Source organism: Triticum dicoccoides, chromosome 7B (assembly GCF_002162155.2).
Source record: "Triticum dicoccoides isolate Atlit2015 ecotype Zavitan chromosome 7B, WEW_v2.0, whole genome shotgun sequence".
In the NCBI taxonomy this organism is placed as follows: Eukaryota; Viridiplantae; Streptophyta; class Magnoliopsida; order Poales; family Poaceae; genus Triticum; species Triticum dicoccoides.
In genome coordinates, this window is record NC_041393.1 from 506905996 (window position 1) to 506928979 (window position 22984).

The 22984-nt window shown below is 52.7% G+C and overlaps 1 pseudogene; it reads right to left on the reverse strand.

Annotated features, from left to right (window-relative positions):
• LOC119339046 overlaps positions 1 to 22757 on the reverse strand; it is a 76507-nt pseudogene extending 53750 nt beyond the window's left edge.
• Between the last annotated feature and the right edge of the window lie 227 nt (positions 22758 to 22984).

Consider the following 22984-nt stretch of genomic DNA (forward strand, 5'->3'; position numbering starts at 1 on the left):
CCCACAACGCTCACTGTTCATCCCAGAGGCAGCATTGATTGGCTTCAGTTAGCAGCAGTAGCGAAGGAATCACTCGATCGGGTTCAGTTAACAGCCATCGATCAATTGCTCCGGTTCAGTAACGCGTAGCCTACAGTGCAATCGCTTGGGTTCAGTTAAAGCCCAACGCCTCGCTCTAGTTCATTTAGAGCCAACGCCTCGCACACACGCGAGTACGTGTAGATAAACGTGCATCGCTCGGCTCCGACCTCCCACAGTAACTGGGAACTCCCCGAAAGTTTCCTCGCCCTCGCTTCTACCATGGTTTTTTTCGTCATGGACGGCCCAAAGAATGTCATGCAGCTCCATCTTTGGCCCGCCTAGGATGAAAAGCCCATTTTCTATCATGATTTTTTGTCATAGAAGTAGGAGCCCACCACATCTATGATGATACCGGGTTTTGTCACAATTATCGTCATAGAAGTGTCATATGTATGACAGAATTTTTTTTCTTTCGGCCCAAAATGTCACGGAAGTGTCTTTTTTTGTAGTGCATAGCCTAAACATACAAAAGGGATACAAGCCGGTCAAGTAGACTCTTCGGCACTTTTCAGAACCCAAGCGACAAGCCATGGGAGAAGAACTAGCCAAGTTACTTGAGGCCGGATTCATCAGAGAAATAAAACATCCGGACTTGCTAGCAAACTTGGTGATGGTACCAAAGAAGGACAAATCCTGGCGCCTATGCGTCGACTTCAAGGACCTTAATAAGGCTTGCCCAAAGGATCCCTTCCCACTACCCCGCATTGATCAAATAATCAATGCTACCGCAGGACACGACTCACTGTGTTTCCTCGATGCATACTCCGGATACCACCAAATTAAGATGGCGGAGTCCGACCAAGCCGCAACGGCATTCATTACTCCATACATCCCCTTCTGTTTGAACACCATGCATTTTGGGCCCAAAAACGCCGGTGCAACCTATCAGCGCATGATTCAAACATGCTTGGAAACACAAATCGGCAAAACAGTGGAGGCATACGTAGACGACGTGGTCATCAAGACCAGACACGTCGAATCCTTAATAGACGACTTGAGGCTTACGTTCGACAATCTCCAAACATATGACATCAGGCTCAATCCAGAAAAATGCGTCTTAGGCGTACCAGCCGAAAAGCTCTTGGGCTTCATTGTTTCCAATAGAGGAATTGAAGTGAATCCGGCTAAAATCCGAGCTCTGTCATAGTTGGCTACCCCAACAGACCTCAAGCAAATACAGAAATTAACTGGATGTGTGGCTTCCTTAAGCCGCTTTATCTCCCGATTAGGAGAAAAGGCATTACCTCTCTATCGCCTTCTTCGACGCACCAACCAATTCGAGTGGACGGATGCGGCTACAGCCGGATTGAAGAAATAAAGGCCATCTTGGCCAGCAACCCAATCCTGGCCGCACCAAGTATTGGTGAACCCTTGCTGTTATATATAGCCGCTACACATCAGGTTGTAAGTGCGGCGCTCGTCATCGAATGAGAGACGGACGGACATAAATTCCCGCTTCAAAAGCCGGTATACTATGTATCCACTGTCCTAACTCCATGCAAATCATGGTACCCACATTATCAAAAGATAGCATACGCGGTCTTCATGGCATCCCGAAAACTACAACACTACTTTCAAGAGTGTTCAATCACGGTGGCCTCCGAAGTACCATTCAATGACATAATAAATAACCGTGATGCTACGGGCCGGATTGCCAAATGGGCTATCGAGCTCCCCCCGTTCGACATAACATACAAACCACGGCGACCCATTAAGTCGCAAGTACTGTCCGACTTCGTCGTCGAATGGACGGAATCCGAACTCCTTAAAGAGTACGGCGCGTACTCCAATTGGATCATGCACTTTGACGGCTCTAAGATATTGGCTAGTCTAGGGGCGCGTGTTGTCCTGACATCCCCCACAGGAGACACAGTCAAATATGTACTTCAAATACTATACACAGATTCCAAGAATGCAGTCGAATACGAGGCTCTGTTGCACAGTCTTCGGATGGCAGTCTCCATGGGCATCCATCGCCTAGAAGTGTGCGGGGATTCGAACCTTGCAATATCTCAAATAAATGGAGAGTTTGACGCCAAGGACCCAAAAATGGCGGCCTACCGCAATGCCGTTCTTAAAATGTTAGCTCGGTTCGAGGGGCTCGAATTCCACCACGTGGTAAGAGAGAACAATCAAGCGGCGGATATTCTCGCCCGCATTGGCGCTAAGCGCGACCTCGTCCCACCTAACATCTTCATGGAAAGGTTGTTCAAGCCATCCGTGATATGGGAAGGGGAGACAGGCAATTTCATTCTGGATCCGAAGACAACCCTAGACTCCGAACACTCTGACATAATCGGAGGCTCTGCCAGCGAAATAACACCCTTGGCCCACGAGATCATGGCTATAATCGCCCCTTGGACTGAACCCTTCTTAGCCTACCTAAATAGGCAAGAACTCCCTGAGGATCAAAATGAGGCACATTGCATTGTGCGGCGCTCTAAAGCCTACAAAGTCCATGAGGGAGAGCTTTACAAGAAAAGCGCTACTGGAGTGCTCCAAAGGTGCATCTCCGAAGAGGAAGGATGACAACTTTTGGCAGAAATTCATGCTGGACTTGGTGGCCATCATGCCGCAGCTCGGGCCCTTGTAAGCAAGGCCTTCCGTACAGGTTTCTACTGGCCGACAGCCCGAGCGGACACACAGGACCTCATCGAACATTGCATCGGTTGCTAGCTTTTTGCCAATCAAAGCCATATGCCGCCTGCCGCTCTCCAAACAATCCCCATAAACTGGCCCTTTGCGGTCTGGGGGCTCAATATGGTCGGAACCCTTAAAGGAGGAAGCCATAAGAAAAATACTTGTTGGTCATGGTAGATAAATTCACCAAATGGATAGAGGCCAAGCTAGTTAAAACGACCGAATCCGAACCAGTGATAGACTTTATATCCGGGGTCGTACACCTTTATGGTTTCCCCCATAGCATCATCACTGATAATGGCTCCAACTTTATAGCCGACGAGGTGAAAACATGGTGCGGCAAGATGGGTATTAAGCTAGATTATGCCTCTGTCTATCACCCACAAACAAACGGCCAAGTCGAACGAGCAAATGGTCTTATTATGAGCGGCGTCAAACCCAGACTAGTGCGATCCTTGAAGGAATCAGATTCGCACTGGGTCGAGGAGCTCGACTCCGTACTATGGGGGTTGTGGACCACGCCTAATCGTACAACCAGATACACACCATTTTTTATGGTATACGGCGCAGAGGCAGTACTACCCTACGATATCATTCATGACTCACCTCGAGTGCGCATGTACGAAGAAAGAGAGGCCAAGCTAGATCGGCAGTACAGTTTAGATGCATTGGAGGAGGAGCGGGATGTTGCAAAGGCCTGTTCCGCATTTTATCAGCAACAGGCTCGGAGGTATCAAAGCAAAGAAGTATGGGCCACAACATATAACATTGGTGACCTCGTTCTATGCCTACCGGAGAAGAAAAAGGACAAGCTCAAGCCCAAGTGGGAGGGTCCCTTCATCATTGACAAAGTTCTCACTGGAGGAGTGTACTGTCTGCATGATGCATCAGATAATCGACTCGAGCCGAACCCGTGGAACGCGGCCAGACTCCAAAGATTCTATGCCTAGTACCAGACTCTTTGTTTGTCTCCTCCTACGTTTTTCCTTTTTTTATGTACATATATCTTATTTCTCTCTCTTATATATATATAGCTTTAAAAGCTTCAAGTATGCTTTGACTGCACACTCTTGCCGCACTATGCGTGCTCAATATACCTGGGGGCTTCTTATACAGAAGCCTAACTTAATTGTCTTCTGGGCTTCATTCCCACCACATATGCATCATTTCTCCATATGTGCCTTTTTTCACCAATATATGCATCGATATGACTTAAGTTTTGGCCAAACTGGGTTGCCTAGCTGTTGTGTTTATTCCCTACATTCCCATTAATTTGGCTAGGGCATAAGGGGAGCACCTCTGCGATTGTTACTACCGGGTCAGCCGGATGTGTACCTTGGACTGGGTGAAGCCGAAAGCTAGCATTCTTAAGGGAATATTCGGTCGGTGAACAAAAGATGTCTTTTACTTATTACAATACATGCCCCCAGATGTTTATATCTTGCAGTTTGGACATGCACATTAATGCATGCACACCCAGGGAAAGGAACCCTTAACGGAACTATTCTCCCTGGAAGATGTTTCTTACTACCCATGTAATATAACATAGCTAGTTGGGTACTTGTCTGTTCAAGCACTTATGACCCCTACGCCTGGTTTCCATGCAAACCCCGGTTGTTACGTAACTGCGCGGGTATTCGGATACACTCTGGACTATCGTGTCCAAAGGTTGAAGTGAAAAGGTCGGCCAAGACAAATGATTTACAATCCGGCTAGGGACAAAATATGTCCTTCGAAGTATAAAAGTCACTTAGACTGACTGAATTCTTCTTCTATACCATCCAACAGGTTGTCTAGCCTACAATCCTATTGGGAATACTTTGCGGCTAAAACTACCTGGTCATATACCAGATTGACGGGGATCTCTTCCCCATCTGGCCCTACAGTTCCGACCACGGCCATATGGTTCGGGTTAGCCTTTGTGTATCGTGTCTTCACCATGGCCCAGGCTTCCCTTGCACCTTGTCGGCAGGCCGATATCTTCCATAATCGGAAGCGGTGCCGCGCTCCCTTGAGCATCTCCACAAGCTCTCCCATGACTCCGGGCAGGGATGCGGACGGCAACAAAGCCTAGGCAATACCTTGCATCACCTACCAAACTTGCTCATGCAATTGTGAGAGTTCTTGGAGAAGATCACCTGCAGATCCGGGCATCTCCTCTCCATGATGACCTGTCTGCATACCTACAGATATAATTCTGTTAGCGTGTTTCTTCGCTGAACTGTTTAATGGTTCGTTCAAGCACTTACTAAAAATGCCGCGTCGAAGCCACTTATTCTCCTTCACGGAATCAGCAAGCTGACCCCGAACATCTTTCAATTCAACTTCCAGCCGGGTCTTCGCGTCCTGGAGATCATTCTTCTCCCGTATAACTTTTGTAAGCACACGCTCGCCAGCCTTCAGCTTTCGTTGAGCATGAGGGTCATACTCCGATACAATCTCTGGATTACTTCCGGGATTGTCTGCAGAATCTATTGTTAGATCTACACGCATGCCGAATACTAAACTGGTATATGTCAGTACATTCTTTTTGATCAAGACAAAAGTTACCAGACGAGGCCTTTTTGGACTCCTCCATTCCGGCAACTGCGGCCCGTGGTTGGGCTTTGCATTCTTCCAGCTCTTTAGATAGCTGGGTATTCTTCTCTGTAAGAACCTATGCACATAATTGATCCTTAAATCAGTTGTGCCAACTGTTTCAAGTCTCGGGGGCTACTGATATATGTACTTATCAAATTTTCTTACTTGTATGTCCTTTACATACTGCTCCGTAGCTCTGGCAAGGCCATCTTGAGCAGCTCAGATGTACGCGTCCCCTGAGTTGAAGGCATTGAATGCCTCTTCAGAGAAATTAGGGTCGCGTAATGTAGCCCGTCGATGCCTGTGATTCATGGCGCTCTCCACTTTGGAGTTCGTAACGGATAATCTATTCGTGTCCTCTATCGGAGGACTGTCCGGCTTTGCCCCCGCAGTAACCTCCGCCCTAGTGTCCGGCTTCAGAGTCCGGCTAGTGGAGGCATGACCCACAGGCTCTCCGGATGTAGTCCGGCAAGTGCTTTTTCTGCTAGGGAGCCATGGAAATTATTGTATTTCAAAGGACGATAAACTGTGTAGCAGGTTTTTTAATCATACCTCTGCGATGGCGTCTCAGTCCTGATTGCTTTCCTTTTAAACCGACTTGGCTTTGGGGCTCCTTGTTGATGAGTCACCTCGGGTTCGGCGCGGTGTTCCAGTGACCTTCCCTGTACAACGCAGTTCAAGTGTGGTGGGTAAGGTGCAAAGAAGGTATCCTTCCTGTGAATTGGGACTCCGGTTCTACTTACATGCGATGCGGGGAGTAGGCCAGGATAATCAGCTATGATCGCCACCAAGGTGCCAATACAACTTAACTGATATAAGTTCCTACAGATGAGCTCCACAAATGTGTGCGGGTCTTCTTCAAGTCCGGGGTCAAGTGCCCTACCGGGGTCCTCTGGCTGTGGAGACAGGTTGTGAACCTCCCTCATGGCTCTTCGCAGTTCCTGCTAGGAATTGGCGAGGTAAATATTTGTGATAAGGAATGCGGGAAAAGGCTGGAGTAAAAGGTGGCAGCTCACCCAGCTTGGGGGGTTGTACATGGAGAATCCATCCCTTGGTTTAATCCGGATGAACTCCTCCTCTTCTCCTTTGAATAAACCAGACAATATTTTTGCCAGAGCGGCGGTGGAGTCCAGACCTTTACGGCCGCAGCGGGTGGCGTCGTCTTCTCCATTGAAGTGCCACATGGGTTTTCCCTGATACTGAAGTGGTTGCACCCCCCCCCCGCATTATGCATATTGACACAACTTCAACAATTGTCAGTCCTGATCCGGCCAGTGTCTTTATCCTGTCCATCAAGAAAAGGACCTCTCTGTTATCTTCCACCTGGGGGCTCTGTGGGTGCCAGCTGAGGCGTTTCTTCAACGAGGCATTGGTAAACTCAGGAAGTCCCATCCGAATAGGGTCCAGGAGGGGGACTTCCTCCATATAAAACCACTCCAAAGGCCAGTCTTCGGATGTCTTCTTCGGAGTACCGGACAAGTATCCGGTCCCGACGATGCGTCATATTTCGGCTCCGCCCACTTGATATATTGACCCCTCCTGAGTATGGGGTACGAGGCAAAATAACCTCTTCCATAGCTCGAAATGAGCTTCGCAGCCCAGAAACAGCTCGCAAAAGGCGACGTAGCCCGCGATGTGTCAGATGGAGGCGGGGGTGAAGTGATGCAGCTGGAGGCCATAGAACTCTAGGAGCCCGCGAAGGAACGGATGGATTGGAAATCCGAGTCCCCTCAATAGAAAGGGACAAGGCATACCTGCTCCCCCTTTGATGGATTGGGAGAACTCTCCGCTTGCTCCCCGCCATTATAGGTGGCAAGTCCAGCTTGGACGGGGACCATGTATGTGGTCGGGAGAAACCCCTAGGTCTGCAATTCTACCAATCGGCTATGAGGAACAAAACACTTCTCCCAGTCGCCTGGCTTGGTGCTACGGGAGCGAGAGGAGGAGCTCCGATGACCGGTCATGATGGAATGGATTCTTCCGGGCGCGCTCTGATGGATGCTCGCAGGAGGAAGGATGGTGTGATTTGGATCTGAGGATCCTCGTCTCTTTAAACGCCCCGACTTCTCGCATTCGCTTACATGGTCAGGGTGGCAAATGTAAAAATGCCCCGACTTCTCGCATTCGCTCGACACGTGGAGGTTGCCATTATTGCATCACAGAAGCCGAGGAGTGCAATATTGATGGGAAGCCGGACACTGCTCGTTACAACAGGTACTCTGGAGAATTTGGAGAAGAACCCGCCTTGCAATGCCGAAGACAATCTGCGCGCCGGACTCATCGTCATTGAAGCCTGGTTCAGGACTACTAAGGGAGTCCTGGATTAGGGGGCATCCGCACAGCCGGACTATATACTTTGGCCGGACTGTTGGACTATGAAGATACAAGACTGAAGACTTCGCCCCGTGTCCGGATGGGACTCTCCTTTGCGTGGAAGGCAAGCTTGGCTATTCGGATATGTAGATCTCCTTCTCTGTAACCGACTCTGTGTAACCCTAGCCCCCTCCGGTGTCTATATAAACCGAAGGGTTTAGTCCGTAGGACAACAACAATCATAATCATAGGCTAGCTTCTAGGGTTTAGCCTCTACGATCTCGTGGTAGATCAACTCTTGTAATACTCATATCATCAAGATCAATCAAGCAGGAAGTAGGGTATTACCTCCATCGAGAGGGCCCGAACCTAGGTAAACATCGTGTCCCCAGCCTCCTGTTACCATTAGCCTTAGACGCACAGTTCAGGACCCCCTACCCGAGATCCGCCGGTTTTGACACCGACATCTGCCTCATCGGACCGCCGGACTCGTCTTCGGCCGCAGGCTCCGAACCGCACGCATCCGCCATCGAACCTGATGAAGCATCGATCATGGAGTTTACCTCCACGGATATCTTTCAGCACTCTCCCTTGAGCGACGTGCTAAATTCATTAAAATCCCTCTCCCTATCAGGAGATTCGTGACTGAAGTATGACCGGCTTGAGTGGGAAATGGAAGACGAAGAAATTCATTCCCCACCCACCACCCACTTAATAGCCACTGTCGATGACTTAACCGACATGCTTGATTTCGACTCTGAAGACATCGACGGTATGGATGATGATGCCGGAGAAGAACAGGAACCACCGCCCACAAGGCACTGGAAAGCCACATCATCATATGATATATACATGGTGGACACTCCCAAAGAAAACAACGACGAGGAGGCAACGGAGGATAACCCTCTTGAGAAGCAACCAAAGCGCCAACGTCGGCGCCGCTCTAAATCCCACCACAGCAAAACAACAATAACGGCACAAGAAAGAATAATACCCCGGTCAACTCCAAAGGTAACGACGACCCCATGGACCCAACAATGGAGCAGGATGAGCCAGGGGACGGCGAACACAGTCCGGGGCCACTGTTCGATCACAGCGATGCCGAAAATGAAACTCATAAACCTGTCTCCAGAGAGGAGAACAGTCCGGACGAAGATGCATTCATCATCCCAGAAAAGCACTTGGAACAAGAGAACCTCCACAAAAGGCTTATTGCCACCGCCAGGAGCTTGAGGAAGCAGAAGGAAAGGCTTAAGGCCACTGTCGGTGTCAAAACCGACGGATCTCAGGTAGGGGGTCCCGAACTGTGCGTCTAGGTGGATGGTAACAGGAGACGAGGGACACGATGTTTTTACCCAGGTTCGAGCCCTCTTGATGGAGGTAAAACCCTACGTCCTGCTTGATTAATATTGATGATGTGGGTTACAAGAGTAGATCTACCACGAGATCAAGGAGGCTAAACCCTAGAAGCTAGCCTATGGTATGATTGTTGTTCGTCCTATGGACTAAAGCCATCCGGTTTATATAGACACCGGAGAGGGCTAGGGTTACACAGAGTCGGTTACAATGGTAGGAGATCTACATATCCGTATCGCCAAGCTTGCCTTCCACGCCAAGGAAAAAGTCCCATCCGGACACGGGACGAAGTCTTCAATCTTGTATCTTCATAGTCTTGGAGTCCGGCCGATGATGGTAGTTCGGCTATCCGGACACCCCCTAGTCCGGGACTCCCTCAGTAGCCCCTGAACTAGGCTTCAATGACAACGAGTCCGGTGCGCATATTGTCTTCGGCATTGCAAGGCGGGTTCTTCCTCCGAATAATTTATAGAAGATTTTGAACACCAGGATAGTGTCCGGCTCTGCAAAATAAATTCCACATACCACCGTAGAGAGAATAATATTACACAAGATCAATCTGCCGACGTATTCTGTGGTGTAACGTCACACCACTTCCAAGCCTTTACTCGAATTGTTTCTATTGTTCCACCTCAGCGCGTTTAGCGAGGCGGTTTCCTTGGCACGTCTGTCAAAGCAGAGATCGTGTTCCCCTTATTCCGGGATTCCCATCAATACGGACGTGGGTAACACAACCGCGCCATTGATTGTGACGCTTGGGAGATAAGCGAGTTTTACCAGGCCGGTGGGGACGCGTGTTTCTGTCCGCCCATATAAGGGGATAAAGATCCAACCTTTTTACCTGCGCCTTCTTCCTCCTTGGCTTATCCATCTCTGCGAACTCGAGCTCTAGCGCCCAAGCCCGCACATCTCATCTCAACCTTCTCCAAATATGTCCGGAGCGGGAGGCAAGTGGATGGCCTCCTCCGTCACGGAGGGGCATATCCAGAAGCTGCGCAGCGCCGGATACTTGTCCAGCGACATCGCGCATCGGCTCCCCGACGAGGGAGAGCTCATCCCTACCCCCAGGCCCCATGAGAGGGTAGTATTCCTTCCCCATTTCCTCCGCGGACTGGGCTTCCCACTCCATCCATTTGTCCGGGGGCTCATGTTCTACTACGGCCTAGATTTCCATGATATGGCCCCGAATTTTATTCTCAACATCTTGGCGTTTATCATCGTGTGCGAGGCCTTCCTCTGCATCCAGCCCCACTTCGGCTTGTGGCTCAAGACCTTCAGTGTCAAGCCGAAGGTTGTGAAGGGCAGCCAAGTGGAGTGCGGAGGCGCCATGGTGGGCAGGATGTCCCACGTTACGTGGCTGGAGGGCACCTTTGTGGAAACCATCAAGGGGTGGCAATCGGGGTGGTTCTACATCACCGAGCCGCGTGATCCCGAATGGGCAGCGGCCCCCGAATTCAGATCCGGTATCCCCACACGGCTCACCTCCTGGAAAGAGAGCGGCCGGATTTGGGGCGATTCGAAGGAGCTGACCGGACTCCAAGCCTGCGTCCAAAAGCTGGTGGACAAGAAGCTCAAGCTTGTCAACGTAGTCCAGGTCATGCTCATCCGCCAGATTCTCCCGTGCCAACGACGGGGCTTCAATATGTGGGAGTTTGATCCGGCGCAACACCAGACTTTGAATGGGCTCTTCGACACTATGTACGAAGAGGTCTGGAAGGTGTTGTTCAAGGGCGCCGAGGCTCCCGCATCCGCTACCGAAGATCGCGGATTCAGCTCGCAGCGTCCAGCTGACGAGGTAAGTGATATTGTCCTTTACGGGACGCTTGTCATTCATAGTTTGACTCTATGCGGGATCTAAAACTCCCTTTCCTTTGACAGGACTGGCTGAAGAAGGCCGCACAGGCTATCTGTCCGGCCCCATTGCCAGAGGACCTAGCTGACGCCCGCCTAACAGGGCTGCTGGCTCCGGCACCCCACGTGGTGCTGGAGAAGAAGGCCAAGAAGAAGGCCACGGGGACTCAGAAGAGTTCCCGTTTTCAGGTGCTATCGGACGATGAATCCGAGGCCGACTCCTCCCACCAAGGCGAGGAGGAGAAGAAGAAAGCCTCTCCCCCAGCGGGGGGAGGGAAGAAAAGGAAGGCCTCCCCAACAAGGGAGGCCGAAGGGTCCAAGAGGGGAAAAACTCTTCCCCCGGACTATTCCGCCAACGCCAGTGACGACGACGAGGACTGGCCTCCAAGGGCCAAGCCTCTGGCAAGATCGTAAGTATCCGGACTCCCGAATAACTTCAAGGTTTTCATTTTCTGCCACATTATGTCTTTCTAATGCCGCATACAACCCTGCAGTCCGCCTAAGGATGATCTCCTCACTTCGTTGAGCGGGTCCTTAGGGGCGTCGGATATGGATTCTCTTTCGACTGCCTCCACCCCCCGTGATGCGGACGATGCCGAGGTGGGATCCCAGGAAGGGACCCATCAGGAGGAGAGGGCCCCGGAGGTGTCGCGGGACAACCTCCCGGACTTTGCACCAGACTTAGCCCCGGAACCCATAGTGGCTCCGGAGTCCGGCGGGCGACCCCTTCGTAAGAAGGGCAAGACCGCGACGCCGACTGCCTCCGTCCAACCGGAGGTGCCGGATAATTTGCTAGAGGCGCTCAACGGCGCCTCCATCAAAGAGGAACACCGCACTGTTATGAGTGCGGTGATTCAGAAGGTTCAGCTCGCCAAGAGCAGGCTGACCGAAGCCTGCAGCAGCCTTCTAACAGGCTTTGAGGTAAGAATTTCAATATATGTAAAATGGTACCGCATAGACAGTAGCCCCTGATGCTTGGTTCGGTGTTCGGAAAGAAGAGCCGGACTGGGGATCTTTAGAAAGATAAACGCAGGAGTCATGAAAATATGTCAATATGGGATTGCAGGTTGTGCTGCTGACCTCTGCCGCACTGACTGCGGAGGTCAATACTTTGAAGGAAAACCTCGAGCGGTCCGAGAACGAGCTCTACCATGCCAAGAAGTAGCTCGAGGAAAAAGAAGGTGAGTAATACCTTATGAAAATTGTACCTTACAGAAAAGGATTTGGTTGCAAGAAAAATGACAAGGATAACTGGGGTATTGCAGGGGCCACTAACGAGGTGGTGACCCTGAAGGAGGCGGTGGCCGCGGCCGAACGCAATGCGGCTGCGGAGCGCACCGAGCGAGAGAAACAGGAGGCGCGGGTGGCAGAGGTACAGCAAGAGCTCCAGGATCTCGTGAAGAAACACGAGAGCCTGGAGCGTGACTCGAAGACTTGAGAGTCTGAGCTTGCAACGGCTCTTGAGAGTGCCAAAGCCTCTAAGGCCGAAGCCTACAAGGCCCTCCAGGAGATAGAGGCGGTGAAGAAAATAGCAGCGGGTAAGGAATTTTTCATGCAGAGTAAGCATGTGAGTGTTAATTACCTGTTGCTTACCCGAATTCGGAGCTCTCCAGGAGCGTTCGCAGATCTTCCTCGCAGCGTGTCCAATGCTGCCGCATTCTACCGGGCCGAGGAGGGGAGCTCAATGGAGAAGGTCTTCTGGTCTCAGTATGCTGAGGCCGGACATCTAGTGCCCCTGAGCGACCAGCTGAAACAGCTGGTCGAGCTTGCACAAGGCGGCCGAACAGGCCATGAAGGGCCTCATAGTTCGGCTGTGGCCTAAGGAGGCTATACCTGGGAGCTACTTTGGCCTGGTACGGCGGCTGGTGGACGCGTGCCCGTGGGTTGAAGTTATCAAGCACTCCGCCTGTATTGAGGGTGCGCGTCGGGCCCTTGCCCGCGCAAAGGTGCACTGGGGCAAGATGGATACCCAGAAGCTTGTGACGGACCCCCCACCAGAGGGCAAGGAGCATCGCACGCCCGAGATGTATTATAGGAGTGTGCTGAAGGGCGCCCACATTATTGCGGGTGAGTGCTCCAAAGAAGAAGTTTTTGAGTAGACTCGCGTTTTGTTATGCTGTGCGCTGAAAACTAAGCTCATATGCACGAAGCAACACTTGTTAATTTAAAATATTACCTTCTGTGCGGCTGTTTATCAAATCTGAGAGATGGCAAGTCGTCGGCTTCAGCCCCCATGCCACGAGTGCTGGGGTGTTTGGGATAAATTTGGGCACTCTTGTTCCCATATTTGGGTCCATCGAGGGAGGCGCTCAACACAACGAACAAGACAACCGGACTTATAATGCTTGAACACTCTCACTTAGCCATAGAATTCTATAATTTTAAATTTCGACGAAGCCCCTAGTTTTCGGAAGGCCGAATTTGGGGCTCTATCCACGCCTTGGCCGGACAGAATCCGGCTCCTCGCTCGAAGCAGCATAAGTCTTTAGGGACTCGCAAAGGACCTCTCGAACAGCGACCAGCTCTCGCCTCATCATGACGGTCAGTTTTAGCTTTCTCCACTGAGGCATTAACCCAGCTCAACTGGGGCGCAATCGTAGTGGTTCTCCCAGTGCTACCTTAGCCGATAAAACGGAACGTAAGGTACCAAAACATGGGAGTCGGGCAAACCCAACTATTGACCCAAGAACATGATTCGGAGCCGATGCATATAATGCTATAAGTTCGGGGTGCCGCACTTGTGAAAGTGTTCGGACTTATCACACCATAACGCGGGAAACATAAGCCCCTGGTGTATTTAGCCGTACCAAAACGTACGGATGCAACATGTCATAGATGAACATATGTGTAAGAAAGAAATGCAATTGGAAGCAAAAATGTGCTGCATTGCTTTATTCAATAAAAACTGATGTAAGTGCAGGACAATACAAGTGGTGCGGTAAGCAAGGGATGGGACTGTTTAACATGTCCCCCTCCAGGGGTAGGCTACAGAATAATGCATAAAACAGATTTAATGCTCATGATGGAGACCACCTGGATTTTCGTTGTAGCCTTTCTCCTTCCCTGGCTGTTGCATCGTGGGTTCGGCATGCCTGCTGCCGGATAGGGCCTCTGACGAACGGAGTCCTGTAGGTAAAAAATAAAAGGAAAAGAAAAAGAAACGACACACTTAAGAGCCCTTGGTGCGGTTGAGCCGCAGTCTGGGCTTATCGTGGTCGAGCCCCTTGCCCCATGCCCATGGTATCTTCAGAGCGTAATGGAGTATGCGAAGGGTCTGTCTTAATATTTTACAGGGGCTGGGGTTGGGGCTGCACTGCTACGCGTGCTCGGAACGTGCCAGGTGGTCGTGTTGTAGGTTACTCCGGGCACGCTTAGCTGTGTCCGGCCGCTTGGTAGCCGGACTCGAGAATTGCCTTAAAAGGCTCCTTTGTACTTCTGCCGCGAGAGCCGCTGTATGTTCCTCCATTCGGAGGGAGAGTTCAGTGTTTCCGTTGACCGTGATGACTCCTCCAGGGCCTAGCATCTTGAGCTTGAGGTATGCGTAGTGCGGCACCATGTTGAACTTTGCGAACGCGGTACGTCCGAGCAAGGCATGATAGTCGCTGCGGAACGGGACTATGTTGAAGATTAACTCCTCGCTTCGGAAGTTATCCGGGGATCCGAAGACCACTTCCAGTGTAACTAAGCCTGTACAATTGGCTTCTACACCTGGTATGACGCCTTTAAAGGTCGTCTTGGTAGGTTTAATCCTTGAGGGGTCTATGCCCATTTTGCGCACCGTGTCCTGATAAAGCAGGTTTAGGCTGCTACCGCCGTCCATCAGGACTCTGGTGAGATGAAATCCATCGACGATTGGGTCTAGAACCAATGCGGCGAACCCACCATGGCGAATGCTGGTGGGGTGGTCCCTTCGGTCAAAGGTGATTGGGCAACAGGACCATGGATTGAACTTCGGGGCAACTGGCTCCATCGCGTAGACATCCCTGAGTGCATGCTTCTGCTCCCTTTTGGGTATGTGCGTGGCATTTATCATGTTCACCGTCCGCACCTGTGGGGGAAAACCCTTCTGTCCTCTATTGTTTGGCGGTCGGGTCTCTTCCTTGTCGTCTCTATGTAGCCCCCTGTCGCTGTTTTCGGCAATTAACTTGCCTGCCTGCTTGAACACCCAACAGTCCCTATTGGTGTGGTTAGCTGGCTTTTCAGGGGTGCCATGTATCTGGCACAAGCGGTCGAGAATTCGGTCCAAATTGGACGGACCCTGAGTTGTTCTTTTGAATGGCTTTTTCCGTTGACCGGGTTTAGAGCCTCTGAATCCGGCATTGACTGCCGTATCCTCACTGTTATCGCTGTTAATGTGGCGTTTGTTTTTGTTGCGACACAACCTGGCACTACGGTCCTTGATATCCGGACTGACAGAATTTTTGTTGAGGTTGTTGCTGCATGCTAGCCAGCTGTGCTCACCCGCACAGAAGCGGGTCATGAGTGATGTAAGGGCTGCCATGGATTTCGGCTTTTCCTGTCCCAGGTGCAGGGCAAGCCACTCGTCGCGGATGTTATGCTTGAAGGCCGCGAGGGCCTCAGCATCCGGACAGTCGACGATTTGGTTTTTCTTGGTTAAGAACCGTGTCCAGAATTGTCTGGCCGATTCGTCTAGCTGCTGAATTATGTGGCTTAGGTCATCTGCATCTGGTGGTCGCACGTACGTGCCTTGGAAGTTATCGAGGAATGCAGCTTCCAGGTCCTCCCAACTCCCGATTGACTCTGCTGGCAAGCTGTTAAGCCAGTGCCGGGCTGGTCCTTTAAGTTTGAGTGGGAGATATTTGATGGCGTGGAGATCATCTCCGCGGGCCATGTTGATGTGGAGGAGATAGTCCTCGATCCAGACCGCGGGGTCTGTTGTGCCATCATAAGATTCAATATTGACGGGTTTAAACCCTTCTGGGATTTGATGATCCATTACCTCATCTGTGAAGCACAGTGGGTGTGCGGCGCCTCTGTACTGGGGGATGTCGCGACGGAGCTCAAAAGAGCTTTGTCTGTTGTGTTCGGCCCGGTCGGACTTACTGTGTCCGGGGTGACGGTGATCGTCACGTATCGTGGGGCCCCCACGTGATCCATAGATCGATCTTGATTGTCTTGCCTTATCCTCCAGTATGTCTTGCAGGTCCGGAGTGTTCCCCTGTGGCCTTGTGCTTTTCGAGCGATGCCGGGGTACGGGTCTAGTGAAGGGCCTTGAGGCCTCTCTGTCGCGACCACGGGGTGGTCGATCAGCCGTATTGTCTCCTGGTGAAGCGGGATCATATGCCTCCACCTCTAATCAGGGGAGCAGCTTACGTTTGGGGTAGCTTTTGGAGGGGCGTTCGAGTTCATGTTCTTCGGCCGCGAGGACTTCGGTCCATCTGTCGGCTAGCACATCTTGATCAGCTCTAAGCTGCTGCTGCTTTTTCTTGAGGTTGTTTGCCGTGGCCATAAGCCTGCGTTTAAAACGCTCCTGTTTGACGGGATCCTCAGGCACGACGAATTCGTCGTCGTCGAGGCTTGCCTCATCTCCGGAGGGAGGCATATAGTCCTCTACCTCTTCTTCGGCCGCTCTCTCATGAGGGATGGCGTCCCCCTCCTCTTGTGCTGGATCTTGCTGGAGTGGGTTGTCTTCGGCGCTATCCGGTGTATTATTGTCTCCGGTGCCGGAATCCTCATTCTTGCTATGGCGGGATTTAGAGCGGCGCCGCTGACGCTGGCGCTTGGGCTGTTTCTTGGAGGGGTCATCCTCCGCTATTCCTTCGCTGTTCCCATCCTTTGGGATATCCACCATGTATATGTCGTATGAAGAGGTGGCTTTCCAGTGCCCGGTGGGCGCTGGGTCTTGGTCGTCTCCGGCATCATCGTCCATACCGTCGATGTCCTCAGATTCGTAATCTAGCATGTCGGTTAGATCGTCGACAGTGGCTACCAAGTGGGTGGTGGGTGGGCTCTGAATTTCTTCGTCGTCCGCATCCCAACCGTCCTGGCCACAGTCCGGCCAGGCCTCTCCTGATAACGAGAGGTACTTTAGCGAACTCAAGATGTCGCCAAAAGGTGAGTGTTGAAAGATGTCCGCCACGGTGAACTCCATGATCGGCGCCCAATCGGATTCGACTGGAGGGGGCGCGGGAGGTCCGGAGTCCGGCAAGGAGTCCGGCACCTCGGAGTCACGAGCTTCATGGGGGACAAGATCGGTGTTCGACTCTATCGCCGTAGAGGTTGCAGCCCCCGAGGCGGTGTCTAGCCATCCATCCTTGGTCTGCGCGGCCGGCTCCGAGTCGAAGATTGGAGCGGGTTCGAGTGCGGCCTCCAGGGTACTGTCCGGCTGTAGAGTTAAATCATGCCCATCGTGACAGTACGGCACGCTCGGCTGTGGCTCGAATCCGTCGAGGATCAAGTCCCCGCGGATGTCAGCCGTGAAGTTCAAACTTCCAAATCTGACCTGACGGCCAGGGGCTTAACTTTCGATCTGCTCTAGATGGCCAAGCGAATTGGCCCGCAGTGCAAAGCCGCCGAATAGGAAGATCTGTCCGGGGAGGAAGGTCTCACCCTGGACTGCGTCGTTGATGATGATCGAAGAAGCCATCGAGCCTATCAGTGACGACACAGAGGAACTCTCAATGAAAGCACCAATGTCGGTGTCAAAACCGGCGGATCTCGGGTAGGGGGTCCCGAACTGTGCGTCTAGGCGGATGGTAACACGAGACGAGGGACACGATGTTTTTACCCAGGTTCAGGCCCTCTTGATGGAGGTAAAACCCTATGTCCTGCTTGATTAATATTGATGATGTGGGTTACAAGAGTAGATCTACCACGAGATCAAGGAGGCTAAACCCTAGAAGCTAGCCTATGGAATGATTGTTGTTCGTCCTATGGACTAAAGCCATCCGGTTTATATAGACACCGGAGAGGGCTAGGGTTACACAGAGTCAGTTACAATGGTAGGAGATCTACATATCCGTATCGCCAAGCTTGCCTTCCACGCCAAGGAAAGTCCCATCCGGACACGGGACGAAGACTTCAATCTTGTATCTTCATAGTCTTGGAGTCTGGCCGATGATGGTAGTTCGGCTATCCGGACACCCCCTAGTCCGGGACTCCCTCAGCCATGCAGGATACGCTCAACCGCAGATGGAAGAAAGTGCTCAACACTGACGAAAAATACGGTGGCGATCGCCACACAAAGAGCTACCCAAAGCGCAAGCTGCTACCCGAATTCGATGATGAGGCTATAAAGCCCATCCCACCAAAGAATAATACGGCCGACCTACCGGAGCGACCACCCCATGGCCGAGACAAAGCGGCTAATCATGCCGCACACAAGTCAGCACACGATTTACGTGAGCACCTAGACAAAAGAGCCAGGTCCACCTATGGATCTAGGAAGCGTGCTCCTACGCAGGATCACGGTCAACAAAACGACTTCACTGATCGAATACCAGCTTGGAATCAACAACGAACACTACATCCGTAGGAAACATGCCATGACACATCAAGATACAGGGGTGCCGTGCACCCCCTGTGCTTCACCGATGAGGTATTGGATCATGAATTTCCAGAGGGGTTTAAAACCGTGAACATCGAGGCATACGATGGAACAACAGACCCTGCAGTCTGGATCGAGGACTTCATTCTTCATATCCATATGGCTCATGGAGACGATCACCACGCCATCAAATACCTACCCCTCAAGTTGAAAGGACCAGCTCGGCAGTGGTTGAAAAGCCTCCCCGAAAAATCCATTAGAAGTTGGGAGGAACTTGAGGATGCTTTCAGGGCTAATTTTCAAGGGACATATGTCCGACCTCCGGATGCAGACGATTTAAGTCACGAAGTCCAACAACCCGGAGAGTCAGTCCGTAAGCTTTGGAACAAGTTTCTCATTAAGAGGAACCAAATCATCGACTGCCCGGACTCTGAAGCCTTAGCGGCTTTCAAACATAGTGTCCGGGACGAATGGCTTGCCAGACACCTCAGCCAGGAAAAACCGAGAACAATGGCAGCCCTCACAAGCTTTATGACCCGCTTTTGTGCGGGCGAGGACAGTTGGTTGGCCCGCAGTGTACCAGCAACCCAGGCACATCCGAAGTCAGGGACGGCAATGGAAAGCCACGACGCAATAAAAATAAGCTTTGAAATAATGAAGACAACCCAGGCAACACGGCGGTAAACGCCGGATTCAGGGGCTCTCAACCTGGTCAGCGGAAAAAGCCATCTAAGGCAGCAGAGATGGACCGTCCAGCCTAAACAAAATTCTAGATAGATCATGTCAGATTCATGGCACCCCCGAGAAACCTGCGAATCACACTAACAAAGAATGCTGGGTCTTCAAGCAGGCCAGCAAGCTAAACGCCGAACACAAGGGGTGGGAGCCGCCAAGTGAAGACGAGGACAAACCTTACCAGCCGGACACCGGGGGACAGAAAAAAATTCCACCAAAGGTCAAAATAGTGAACATGATCTACGTCGCCCACATACCAGAAAGGACGCGCAAACGCATACTCCGAGACATATATGCTGTAGAGCCCGTCGCCCCCAAATTTAACCCGTGTTCGGCTTACCCGATCACTTTCGACCGCAGGGATCATCCGACTAGTATCCGGCATGGAGGTTCGGCTGCCTTTGTGCTCGACCCAATAATTGACGGATACCATCTCACTTGAGACCTCATGGACGGCGGCAGTAGTTTCAATCTGATATATCAGGACACTGTCCGCAAAATGGGCATAGACCCGTCAAGAATAAGCCAAAGCAGTACTACCTTTAAAGGAGTAATACCAGGTGTCAGGGATATACCCCGCGGTATGACACGGCCGGAGTCGTAAACCGGCCGGGACTTGGTAAACCGACGGATGGTAAACCGGCAGACCGTTAAGACAGATGGCTGACTCAGATCGTAAACCGGCGGGTGTTAAACCGGCAGATGGCTAAGACAGACGGTAAACCGGCAAGTGTTAAACCGGCAGAGTTAAGACAGATGGCAGACATTGTTAAACCAGCATACATTGTTAAACCGACAGACATTGTTAAACCGGCAGACATTGTTAAACCGGTATACATTGTTAAACCGACAGACATTGTTAAACCGGCAGACAATGTTAAACCGGCAGACGTTGAATAGCCCAGGAAAGGAAGTCAAAATAGTTTAAGTTAAAGTCCGAGTTGGACTCCACATGTAACCCGCCCCTTCAACATATATAAGGAGGGGCAGGGCTCCCCAAAGAGGGAGGGGCAAGAAACAATCTCTAGGGCTAGACACAACTAGAGGAGAGCCGGTTTACGGCGACTCCCTCGTAATGATAATGAGATGTAGCCTCAAACAGCATGTAGGGTTTTTACCGGATGATGTTTCCCGGGGCCCGAAGCTGTCTAAACCCTTGTCTTGTGTTACGTCTCTCGATTCCGCTCAATCCCTCTCAAGCTATCACGTAGATGCGTTGGCCTCGCGACTATGTCCTCCCACTAAGAACATCTGACGTGTTAATTCCACGACAGTTGGCGCCCACCGTGGGGCCTGCGCACGGTGGTGTTGAGTTCTTAAAGGGATCCTCTTCAAGGGATCGAGAAGCTAACGACTGACCGGATGAAGAAGAACCGACACAAAAATATCTATGTCAACTTCAAAAGTTCATCAGTCCAGATCGGAAAGAGTTTCAACGACGGCGTGCACGGAAACAAGGGTAGATTTATTCTACGCTACCACTGGTAGATCCGTTTGCTCAAAGGTATGATTAGATGCGCAGAATTCCAACCAAGCTCCTGGCTCCGGAGGAAAACGCCCCGGTGAAACGCCCCGGTTTGGTTCTATCTCGCTGGGTCGCCATTTTATGTCGTGCGAATCACCTCCCAACCACAACCTCCCTTCGCCAACAAGTCTCTATTGTTGACCCGGAGAAAAACGCAGACGTGTCTGCGTCGCGCAGCCGCCTCATTGCACGGGCTCTCGGCGCGCAGAACCGCCGCGTTGTTCCGAGTCACCTATCGCGGCCCCGGACTCGCCATGCCCACGGGCTGACTCTGAATCGCCACCTGGCCCGTTGCTCCTCCACGCGACCGGCCTCCAGCAGCGGTACGAGCCGCCTGACGCATCAAGTCAGAATCAGTACAAGTACTAGTAGCCGGGTTAGTACTCACGTGAAAGAGAAGATCAAACACAGGCCGTCTACTCCCATCAGGATCAATTTAATAATACTACTATTCGTCGGGAAGCTACGCTGCTATTCGGATCCTCACACACGCAGTAAAACGCATAATTGGGAATCAGCCACGACTCGCACGGATTGGTCAAGCCAGTCACGACTTGGAGAAGGACTCAGGTCTGTTAACCCGCCGTTCGCGCCATCACTAAGCCGCCAGTTGCTTGACCCGCCTCCGACCGCGTTTACCTCAAGCCACCGACTGCCAGGTCCTCTGCTCTATCAATCCGCCAAAGTTCGAGGCGCCTCTGCTCCGCCCCCGAATCGCCTGTATCAAACCGTCGGGCGCTAACCCGCCACCCGCACCGAATCGCCATGACCTGCTACGGTCCTGCCCCTCCTCTGTTCCGAGTCACCGCCGTGGCCTCCCCGCACTTTCAAAGCCGGCCCTACTGCTCCTCTGCTCCGAGTCGACCTTGTACTGCTGCACCGACGAACCGCCCCGGCCAAGCGCGTGGGCATCAGACCGAGCCACGGATCCGGAAGCGGTTTAGATTTGGGTTCTGCGCCGAGTCGCCGACCGGCTCCCCCGTCCCGCTCCCGAGCACCCCCGCGACTGGCTGCGTTGCCCGCGGGTGCGCTTCGCCACTCCACCCACCACCAAGCCGCCATGGCTGCGGGCCTGCTTCCGCCGCCTTGCATCGTCTCCGTCGGTGATCCGGCCTGCCGGACTGTGTCAACTGATGCCGGGTCTCCAAACCGAAGCTGCCGCGTTGGGCTTCCCCACGCCGTGAGCCGCCAGGTATCGCAGCCGCCTCCATTATGGCCCACCTTTACCACTGCGTGTTCTCCTGAACCGCCGGCCCAGCGCCATCGAAAGAGCCGCCTGGCGCAGCCCTGGTTTCTAAACCGCCGTCGCCGTCTTCTGCTCCGAGTCGACTTCATGACCTCCGTCGAGCCGCAATCGGGGCCGCCCCCCTCCCCCCCCATTATAAGTCAAACAACGACGCGGACGAGGACCTCACATCGAGTCACCACCTCGCGCCATATGTTCCTGTGCCAAGTTGCGGCCGGACCACGTCCGCGCCTGCGCCGTCCCGAGACGGTCCGGCGCCCCGCCTCGCTTCACGGCCCCCCAGTCGGCTGCCGCCCCGCTCTGTCCGCATAGGCTGCGACCCGCGCCGCCGCACCTTGGATTTGCCTCCGTCGCCGCGGCCGAGAGGTCCCGCATCGTCGCTACCTCGTGCTGATACGGCCGCGCTCTGCTCCTGATCCACCTTCGCCAGGGGCTTCCTCGGCTGCATCCGCGCCGAGTCACCGGCCTTGCCGCCGTCTCCGCCGTGGGGGACCCCGCTCTGTGCGCCCCTGCCGCGCTGCCCCTGTGAGTGGACCGCGCCTCGCCTAGCCACCATAAACCGCCGTGGGTTGCTTCTGCTGCAGGCCGCCGCTTGCCTAAACCGCCACATCTGTAGATAAACCGCCGTCGTTGGTGCTCCGTTTCCCGCGACATCTCCACTTCACCCGCCACCAGAGCATCTCCGGTCTGCCTCTCCACTTCACCCGCCATCGGAGCATCGCCGGTCCGCCTCTCCGCTGCAGACTTGCCACGGCCCTGTGCTAAATCGCCGGCTTGTCGTCTCCTTCACTGACATTATAGCGGGAGAGCTGCTGCTGCTGAGCCGCCGGCCCCGTCGCCATGTCACCGTCCACCTTTGATGGCTGTGCCGTGCGCCATGGTCTTACTCCGCCTCTATATGAGTCGCCGCGCCAGGTCACCATGCCCGCCCCTCCTTTTAAACCGGAGCCGCTGAGGTCGCGGGTGCTGTTGCTGTGGTGCCGGGTGCTGTTGCTGTGGGGCTGTGGTCGCGGGCGCGGCTGCTGGTTCGAGCCCTCCTTCTAGTACCATCCCGGGTCAGCTTGCCTCTGCTACGGTGGTCGCGGGCGCATCCACGATCCGCCGGCCGCTAACCGGAAATTGTCACTTTTGGATACAAGTTTCAGACTTG